Source organism: Notamacropus eugenii, chromosome 5, assembly GCF_028372415.1.
Source record: "Notamacropus eugenii isolate mMacEug1 chromosome 5, mMacEug1.pri_v2, whole genome shotgun sequence".
Taxonomy (NCBI): Eukaryota; Metazoa; Chordata; class Mammalia; order Diprotodontia; family Macropodidae; genus Notamacropus; species Notamacropus eugenii.
The window spans coordinates 263,935,961-263,946,490 of record NC_092876.1 but is presented as its reverse complement, the minus strand read 5'-3'; the positions used below and the strand labels follow the sequence as shown (position 1 = coordinate 263,946,490).

At 36.9% G+C, this 10,530-nt stretch overlaps 1 pseudogene; it reads right to left on the bottom strand.

The window, feature by feature from the left end:
* Positions 1 to 8,284: 8,284 nt before the first annotated feature.
* LOC140509142 (transgelin-2 pseudogene) lies at positions 8,285 to 8,893 on the bottom strand (annotated as a pseudogene).
* Positions 8,894 to 10,530: the final 1,637 nt, after the last annotated feature.

Sequence of the window (10,530 nt, the reverse complement as noted above, 5' to 3'; positions counted from 1 at the left end):
TACATGGCACATTTGCAAAAAAATGACAATGTACTAGGACATAAAAACTTCACAATCCAGTGCATAAAGGAAGAGATAATCAATAAATCCTTCTCAGATCATAATGCCATAAAAATTATATATAATAAAAGGCCATGGAAAGATAAACTAAAAATCATTTGGAAACTAAATAATCTAATGCTAAAGAAGGAGTGGGTTAAAGAAGACATCATAGAAGCAATCAACAACTTCATTCAAGAGAATGACAATAATGAGACAACACACCAAATCTGATGGGATACTGCAAAAGCAGTTCTTACGGGAAGCTTTATATGCTTGAATGCCTACATCAATAAAATAGAGAAAGAGGAGATCGATGACTTGGGCATGCAGCTGAAAAATCTAGAAAAAGAACAAATTGAAAATCCCCAAGTAAATACCAAATTAGAAACACTGAAAACCAAAGGAGAGATTAATAAAATTGAAATTACGAAAACCATTGAATTAATATATAAAACCAAAAATTGATTTTATGAAAAAACTAATAAAATTGATAAACCTTTCGTCTATTTGATTAAAAAAAAGAAAGAAGAAAATCAAATTACTAATATTAAAATCAAATTACCAATATTAAAAATGAAAGGGGTGAACTCACCTCCAATGAGGAGGAAATTAAAAGAATAATTAGAAATTACTTTGCCCAACTTTATGCCAACGAATTCTACAATCTAAACGAGACAGATGAGTATTTTAAAAAATATAAATTGCTCAAATTAACAGAAGAGGAATTTGAATACTTAAACAACCCATCTCAGAAAAATAAATTGAACAAGCTATCAATGAACTCCCTAGGAAAAAATCTTCAGGGACAGATGGATTTGCAAGTGAATTCTATCAAACATTTAAAGAACAGTTAATTCCAATACTACATAGATTATTTTTGAAAATTGGGAAAGTGGTCCTCCCAAATTCTTTGTATGATACAAAAATTGTTTTGATACCTAAACGAGGAAGAGACAAAACAGAGAAAGAAAACTATAGATCAATTTCTGTAATGAATACAGATGCAAAAATTTTAGATAAGATTTTAGCTAAATGAATACTGCATCTTATCATGAGAAAAATACATTATGATCAGGTAGGATTCATACCAGGAATGCAGGGCTGGTTCAATATTAGGAAAACTATTAGCATTATAGATCATATCAACAACAAAATTAACAAAAAACACATGATTATCTCAATAGATGCAGAAAAAGCTGTCGACAAAATACAACACCCATTCCTATTAAAAACACTGGAAAACATAGGCATAAAGAGAATGTTCCATTAAATAATAAGTAGCTACCTAAAACCTTCAGCAAGCATTATATGCAATGGTGATAAACTAGATCCATTTCCAATAAGATCAGGGGTGAAACAAGGATGTCCACTATCACCTCTATTATTCAATATGTTACTAGAAAAGTTAGCTGTAGCAATTGGACAAGATAAAGAAATTGAAGGAATAAGAATAAGCAAAGAAGAAACTAAGTTATCAGTCTTTGCAGATGATATGATGATATACTTAGAGAAGCCCAGAGATTCAAGTAAAAAACTACTTGAAATAACAAACAACTTTGGCAAAGTTGCAGGTTACAAAATAAACCCACACAAATCTTCTGCATTCCTATATATTAGCAAAGAAGTCCAACAGCAAGAGATAGAAAGAGAAATCCCATTTAAAGCTAGGGTAGACACTATAAAATATTTGGGAGTTTACCTGCCAAAATACACCCAGGGACTATATGTACACATTTACAAGACACTTTTTGCACAAATAAAATCAGATTTAAGTGATTGGAAAAACATCAGTTGCTCATGGGTAAGCTGAGCTAATATAATAAAAATGACAATTCTACTTAAATTAATTTAGTTATTTAGTGCCATACCTATTAACCTATCAGATAATTATTTTCCAAAGCTGGATAAATTAATATCAAAATTCATCTGGAAAATCAAAAGGTCCAGAATATCAAAGGGACTAATGAAAAGAAATTCTAGGCATGGTAGCCTAGCTCTACCAGATCTCAAACTGTACTACAAGTGGAATAGACTTGGCACTCAAGACACAGTAGACAAGGAATATAGCAACCTCCTGTTTGATAAACCCAAGGACCCCAGCTCCTGGGATAAGAACTCACTTTGACAAAAATTGCTGGGAAAGCTGGATGACAGTATGGCAGAAACTAGGCATAGACCCATGCCTGACACTGTACACGTACATCATCTAGGAATAAAGATTGATACGATGGACAAACTGGAGGAGCAAGGAATAGTGTATTTATCAGATTTATGGAGAAGGGAAGAATTTTTGACTAAAAAAGAGATAGAAAGCATTATGAAATGCAAGATGGATAATTTTGATTACATTAAACTGAAAAGTTTTGCACAACCAAACCCTATGCAACCAAAATTTGGAGGGATGTAGTAAATTGGTAAAGAACTTTTACAGCTCATCTAGGGCATAAAGGCCTCATTTCTAGAATATATAGAGAACTGAGTCAAATGTATAACTATACAAGTCAATCCCCAAATGATAAATGGTCAAAAGATATGAACAGGAAATTTTCAGAGGAAGAAATTAAAGATATATATAATCATATGCAAAAATGCTCTAAATTACTTTTTATTAAAGAGATACAAATCAAAACAGCTCTGAGGTACCACATCACACATATAAGATTGGCAAACATGACAGGTCAGGAAAATGATAAATGCTGGAGAGGATGTGGGAGAGTTGGAACACTAATTCATTGTTGGAGCTGTGAGCTCATCCAACCATTCTGAAGAGCGGTTTGTAGATGTGCATACCCTTTGACCCAGCAATCTCGATACTAGGACTATATCCTCAAGAGATCATAAAAATGGGAAAGGGTCCCACATGTACAAAACTATTTATGGCAGCACTCTTTGTAGTTGCCAAAGCCTGGAAATCAAGTGGATGCCCACCAGTTGGGGAATGACTAAGTAATTTGTGGTATATGAATGTAATGGGATACTATTGTGCCATAAGAAATGATGAACAAGAAGACTTCAGAGAGGCCTGGAAGGACTTATATGAACTGAGCCTGAGAGAAAGGAGCAGGAGCAGGAAAACTTTGTGCATACCAACGACCACAGTGTGCAAGAGTTTTTTTCTGGTAGACTTGAACTTTGTTGCAACGCAAGAACTTAAAAAAAAATTCCCAATGATTTTCTAAGGCATAATGCCTTCCACACTCAGAGAAAGAACTATGGAATTCATTCGCAGAATGTAACAGATCATGTGTGTGTGTGTGTGTGTGTGTGTGTGTGTGTGTGTGTGTGTGTGTATTATGTTTTGATTTGTTATATGATTTCTTCCATTTATTTTAGTTTGTCTACACAGCATGACTGTAGTGAAAATGTATTCAATAGGAAAGTATATATAGATCCTATATCAAATAGTATGCTGTCTTGGGGAGGGAGGGGGGTGGTGGGAGGTAGGTGGGGGGGTAAAAATCTAAGTTTTATGGTAGTGATTGTAGAACATTAAAAAAATAAGTTAAATATAAAAAAAGAATTTTAGAGCATCTTATTGTAGGATATTATGTTTTTATTTTTTTCTAAACTATATAAGGAAACTTTTTTTTACATTTTAAAATACTGAGTACCAAGTTATTTTGCTTCCTCCTGAACCTCCCCTTTCCTTGAGAAGGCAAATAATTTGATTTTGATTATACATTTTCAGTGATTCGAAACACATTTCAATATTAGCCATTAGCCAATAATAGCCATCTTGGGCAAATTGGTGAAAAAATGAGAGTGGCACAAGAAAATTATGAAAAAAAAGTCAGCCTCTTATAAAACTGCTTAAAAAGTAGAATGGGCCAAGTTGAAAAAGAAAATAGAAAAATCCATGGAAGAAAACTACTCCTTAAAGAACAATTGGCTGAAAGAAAAAAAAGTACAAAATTAATTGAGGAAAACAAGAACTGAGTCAAATGTACAGGAATACAAGTCATTCCCCAATTGATAAACGAGCAGAGGATATGAATAGGCAGTTTTCCAAGGAAGAAATTAAAGCTGTCTATAGTCATATGAAAAAGTGCTCTAAATCACTATTGATTAGAGACATGCAAATCAAAACACTTCTGAGATACCACATCACACCTATCAGATTGGCTAACATCACAAAATAGGAAGAAGATAAATGTTGGAGAAGATGTGGGAGAGTTGGAACACTAATTAATTGTTGGTGAAGCTGTGAGCTGATCCAACCATTCTGAAGACCATTTTGAAACTCTGCCCGAAGGGCCATAACAATGTGCATACCCTTTGACCCAGCAATACAGCTTCTAGGACTGTGTGCCCAAGAGATCATACAAGAGGGAAAGGGTTCCACATGTACAAAAATATTTATAGCAGCTCTCTTTGTGGTGGCTAAAAACTGGAAATCAAAGGGATGCCCATCAACTGCAGAGTGACTGAATAAATTATGGTATATGAATGTAATGGGATACTATTGTGCTATAAGAAATGATGAACAAGAAGACTTCAGAGAGGCCTGGAAAGACTTATATGAACTGAACCTGAATGAAAGGAGCAGAACCAGGAGAAATTTGTCCACAGCAGCAACCACAATGTGTGAGATTTTTTTCTGGTAGACTTAGTACTTTATTGCAATGCAAGGACTTAAAAAATTCCCAGTGGTCTCTTAAGGCAAAATGTCTTCCATATCCAGATAAAAAGCTAGAATTCAATCACAGAATATAGCAGATCATTTTTTTTTGTAATATGTTTTGGTTTGTTTTATGATTTCCCCCATTTCTTCTAATTTTTCTACGCAATGTGACTGAGGTGAATATATATTTAATAGAAATGCATGTGTAGGACCTAAATAAAATTGTATGTCATCTCAGGGAGTGAGGGGGTAGGTCACAGTGAAGGACAGGGAGAAAGGGGAAAAAATCTAAGTTGTATGGAAGTGATAGTAAAATACTGAAAACAAATAAAATTTTTAAAAATGTGATGAAACCACGGAGGTGAATTCTATTGTGGATGTGATTCTCAGTATGAAACAATATTGTTGTTTTGACAATGATAGGAGGCCTTTAGGGAGTGGGGAGGTACGTGGTCATTTCATCATAGCATGTGGGATTATAGCAGAAAGGGAATACTAGACAAGGTTCATGTCTGATTTTAATATATGAGGGAAAGCGTTTGTTGGTGAAGAACCATTAAGGCAACATTTTGCTCCACTGAATCAAATAATTTTATGCAAAGACAAACAGTAAGTACAGTGGAATCTTGTATTCTTGGAAGTCTTTTCAGCAATATAAGATATATCAGAACCTTGTGGGTGGTGAGAAGAGTGTTCTTTATAAAGAATAATATGGCAACATAGTGGGAAACAACATGATGCAGTTGATTAAGTGTTCATATTGGAATCAGAAAAACCTTGTTCAAGTATCTCACCTAGCTCTGGCTAGGTGACCATGTGCAAGTCCCTTAACTTCTCAGTTACTCAATAAACTCCCTAGAACTTTTCTCCTAAGTCATAGACAGTCATTATCTCTATTGAGCGAAGTAGTCCCCCTAGTGAGATTTTGTCATACTAGCAAAATCCTAGGTTTTTCAGGCTTTTAAGAGACATGGATGTGTTTTTACAGTTAGTATAACCTTCTTTATCACTGTCTCCTCTTCCATCCACATTTGATAATTAATTAGAAAGGAAGTGTTACTTTCTCTTCTTTAGAAACAAGGAAACTGAGTCAGTTAAATGACATCCAAAGAAAATGGATAATTATCAAACCTCCTTGTAATATCTTAGGTTTTACCTAGAATACCCTATATGCTAATAAATCAATCAACAAGCATTTATTTAAATGTTAATATATATCCAGCTATATATTTAATGTTAGGGATACAAAGATAGGCAAAAATAATCACTAATCTCAGGGATTTATATTCTAACTGTACTACTTGCCTTTCTCTCCACCACAGATTAGAGGAGTTAGATGGCTCAGTGGATAGCATATAGAACCTGAAGTCAGGAGTCTTCTCCTTAAGTTCAAATCTGGTCTCAGACACTTACTAGCTATGTGACCCTGAAAAAATCGCTTGACCCTGTTTGCCCCAGTATCTGTAAAATGAGCTAGAGAAGGACATGGAAAACCATTCCACTATGCTTGCCAAGAAAATTCAGAACTGGGTCATAAAGAGGCAGGCATGACTAAATAATACATATTACCCTAAGGACTTTTTGTAGCTTCTATCTGGAATGTCCTCTTCTATAATTAATAAAAAAACCTGCCAATCCTTTAAGAAACCAAATAAATAAATAATGCATTAGTGTTACAATTTCCCCCATCTTCTCCAGTATTTGTCATTTTCCCTTTCTTTCATATTAACCCATCCAAAAGGTAAGTGATATGTGTGAATTGCTTTAATTTACATTTCTCTAATCAAAAGTCATTTAGAACACTTCATATGCCTATAGATAACTTTGATTTCTTCATTTGAAAAATGTTTATAACCTTTGACCATTTAGCAATTTGGGAATAGCTTGTATTCTTAAAATTTTGATTCTGCTCTCTATATATATTTGGAAAATAAGCTTTTATTAGACAAACTTGCTGTAAAAAATTTCCCAGTTTCTTCTTTTCCTTCTAAATTTGGATATATTGGTTTTGTTTGTGCAGAACTCTTTTTAATTCAATGTAACACAATTTTCCATTTTAGAACCTGTAATGCTTTCTGTTTCTTGTTTGGTCTATGTTTGTATCTTATCCATACATCAGTCAGGGAAATTCTTCTATCTTATCTTATTTACTTATGAGATCACCACTGATTTCTAAATTTTGTTCTTATTTGGAATTTATCTCCATGTACAGTGAAATAAGTTGACCTATACTTAATTTTTGTCAAACTACTTTCCAGTTTTCCTTTAATGTAGAAACACCTAGATCTAGTCTTATGCTGACTGTGATTCCATGATATTTAAATTGTTTCTTTTTTGGTTGCTTGCAATATTTCCTCTCTAATTTTGGAGCAATTAAATTTGGGTATAATATTTCTAGTAATTTAAATTTTGAAATACTTTTCAGGAGAAGATTCATAGATTATTTTCCCATGTTTATTTTACCCTCTGATTTGAGAATATCAGGACAATTTTCCTCAATAATTGAAATATAATATTGAGGTTATTTTTTTCAGTGATGGCTTTCAGGTAATACAATAATTCTTAAATTATATACCTTTGATCTTTTTACCAGGTTAATCATTTTTCTTATGAGATATTTTATATTTTTTCTATTATTCATTACTTTTATTTTTTTCTTGATTTCTCATTGCATCATTAGCTCCATCTTGCCCAATTTTAATGTTTAAGGAATTATTCTCTTTAATGATGTTTTGTACCTTTTTTTAAGGTGTTCTTTTCTTTGATGAATTTTTGCCTCTTTTACCAATGGGGCAATTTTGTTGTTGTTGTTGTTGTTGTTGTTGTTGTTTTATGTTTTTTGTTTTTTTTTTTTTACAAAGACTGGGAATCTTTATTCAGATCAACAAACTCACATTCCTCAAGTCTCAGACGTTGGGTGGGTCTTTTGAGGAAGAGGGAAGGAGAGAGGAGAGAAGAGAAAGCAAGAACATTCCCTCTACCCCCAAGCCTTGTCTCAGGCTACTGGGTAAAGAAGAGAATAGGCCGAAGGGAATGCCAAGAAGGGAGAGACCAAGGGGAAAAGAGGCCTCTGCAAAGGAGAGGCTTACACAGATGTGTGGCTTTCAAAGTCCAGCTGTGGCCAGAACAGCAGCCACCATAGGCCCCTCCCTATAAATTAAGTCCCCACAGTATCAAGGCTGGGAGTAGGGGGAACTGGAAGAATAACCTTGTGGAACAGAAGTTTCTCCCATGTTCATCTTCTTTCAAAACAGTACCCTGAACCCTGGCCTAAAGAATGGCTATGTGGGTGCAAATTCTCAAATGAGAGGACAAGCCAGGGTGAGAGAATGAATAAGAATGTTGAAGGGGTCAGCTATCTCCCAGTTTTGGTCCAGGAGAAGGGAGGATGGGGCGGTTGGTCCAGTTTTGCTGATTTGGGGACAGGGAGTGTACTACAGCAAGTTCAAGGTGAGAAAGCACTGGCTCAGCATCTGTAGGCACAACAGGTGAAGGAGTCCCACCAATGGGTAAGGAGCAGGAGGAGAAAAGAAGGAGTTGGAAACAGAAAGGACTTGAAAGTTCCACGGGCTTCCTGGGAATGTCACTGCTAGAAATATATTGACCATTCAAGGGAGGGTAAGGAAGAGTGATCAGAGGATCTGGTGTGGCATCCCATATCTAGTCATGCCTGCCTGAGATGCCCCACGGTTGGTGCCCATTTGCAGCCTGATGGCATTCTTGCCCTCCTGCAGTTAGTTATCTGTGAAGTTTCAGGGATTCTCCTTGAACTTCTTAGGAAACCAGTTAGGATCTCCAGAGAAGAAGGCATCACCTCAAGCCACTGCCAACCCACCTAAGTTCATCAGTGTCTGCTGCACACAGGCCATATTCTTTCCTTCCCAGAGGTCCACAGTTTGGAAGATATCAGTGGCATGGATGCCATAGCATTCAGCCACCTGCAGGAACTGAGAAATCTGTTCCATCTGTTTGAAGGCCATGTCTGAAGCCTGGATTTTCTTTACTGGGCCCTGACCTTCAGGGTATAGCCCATTGATGAGCTCACACAGCACTGTGCCATCCTTGAGCCAGTTTTGGAAATTCTCTCCCAGGCTGGGGTCTCCCCACATCTCTATGGCACTGTGTGGTAATCCATTGAATGAGAATCTGCTCCAGATCAGCATCATACTGCTTCTCAATTTTCTGTGGTACCTCTTGGCCCAATCCATAAGCACGTCCCCCGTTAGCCATTCTGAGATGATGATGCAGGTATCTTTACCACAAGGTGGTGGATGGAGAGCTGAGCAGGCTGGGGTGCAGTGCGCAGTGAGTGGCCAGTTTTTTTTTTTTTTGAAGGCATTGTTTTCCTCAATAATTTTGTTCCTCTTTTACTAAGGTGTTAACTCGTTTTTTATACTTTTATTGCATTATCCTCACTTCTTTTTTTTTAAGTTTTCCTCTACCTCGCTTATTTGATTTTAAAAATCCATTTTGCACTCTTCCTGGAATTATTTTTAAATTTGTGTCCAATTCTGCCAGGCCTAGAGGCCTGAGGGCTACCCGAGTCTTACCTTACCTATCACAGGTCTTCGGCTGGCCAAACTGGATAAACGTATGAGAGAAGAGACTTTCCGGAGTTGAACAAGGGTTAGGCTTTATTCAGGGTCCTGGTTACATGTGCAGGGGGAGCTCTTCCTTAGGAGGGAGAGAGAAATCTCCCAAGGAGGCAAAGATCTTACAGTAAGAGATTGGAAGCAGAAGTGGAAGTGGGGAGAGAGGGGAGAGGGAAGAAAAGAAGAGAGAAGGAAGAGGGGACTTCTGTCCTGTCAGGGCCCCTCAGCGCTAAGAGCGCCTTCGAGCTTTCCTGACCCTACTTAAGCTCTCCTGCCGCATAGTTTGCACCTGAATACCGTGCCTGTCTCGAGGGCGGGGATGCTCTCTCCCATCACGTTCACACTGGAAGAAGAGGAAATACACAAGATCTCACTCCTCAATTCCCTGCTGTTTCCTGGGGGGCCTCATGAGAACTCTAAGGTTTAGAAGCTCTCACCTTTACCCGCCCGAGACTGTCCACATGGAACTGAGCTTACACTCCCAACACAATTCACATTTTTCTTTGTTGTCTTCTTGGATTAGGGATTTATCTTCCATTTCTCCATAGTGACATTTTATGTTGTTTCTTTTGTTATTGTTGCTTGCTTATTTTTTGGCCTATTTCCTGACTTGTAACTTTACACTAAATTTGAACTCTGCTAATGGGATGCAGAGGCACTACCCTGGGTTTATAGCTTTATCATGATGCTATTTTCAGTTAGTTCTGGGGGATTAAGAGTTTTCAGTTCTTCAAGGTGATATGATCTAAAGAGATCCTGGTCTCCAAGCCCCCAGAAGCATTCTACCACAGAACCCAGATGCAGGCTCCTGTGACACTGTGGCCACAAATATTTTCACTCTGCCTATCCTTGTAAATGAAACTTGACACCCATTTACAGTGTTCTTCTTAACACCAGACTGTTAAAAAAAGGTCCCCTGCTCTACTTCAAATTACGAGAAGTATTCCTCCCTGCCATTGAATTGTGAGTAGGTAATTTTGTCTCTTTCAATATACTAGTGTTGCTTTTCACCTTTCCGTTGTCACCCAGATCTGCATTTGGGCAATACAACAGTGTATGGCAACCAGTCCCAAGAAAGGATCCCCTTCATTTTGTTTTTGACCACTTGTTTAACACTAAGAGGTCCAGAAGCTGCCGTTCCAACTGTGCATCTTCCACAAGGCATGGTGTATACTGCCTGCCTTGCATTCCTGAGGCCAACTGCTACCTTGGTGAGGTAAAACTTTCCTAAACAACACCCAAGCTTTTCTGGACTGGAAAATTGCTTCACCTTAA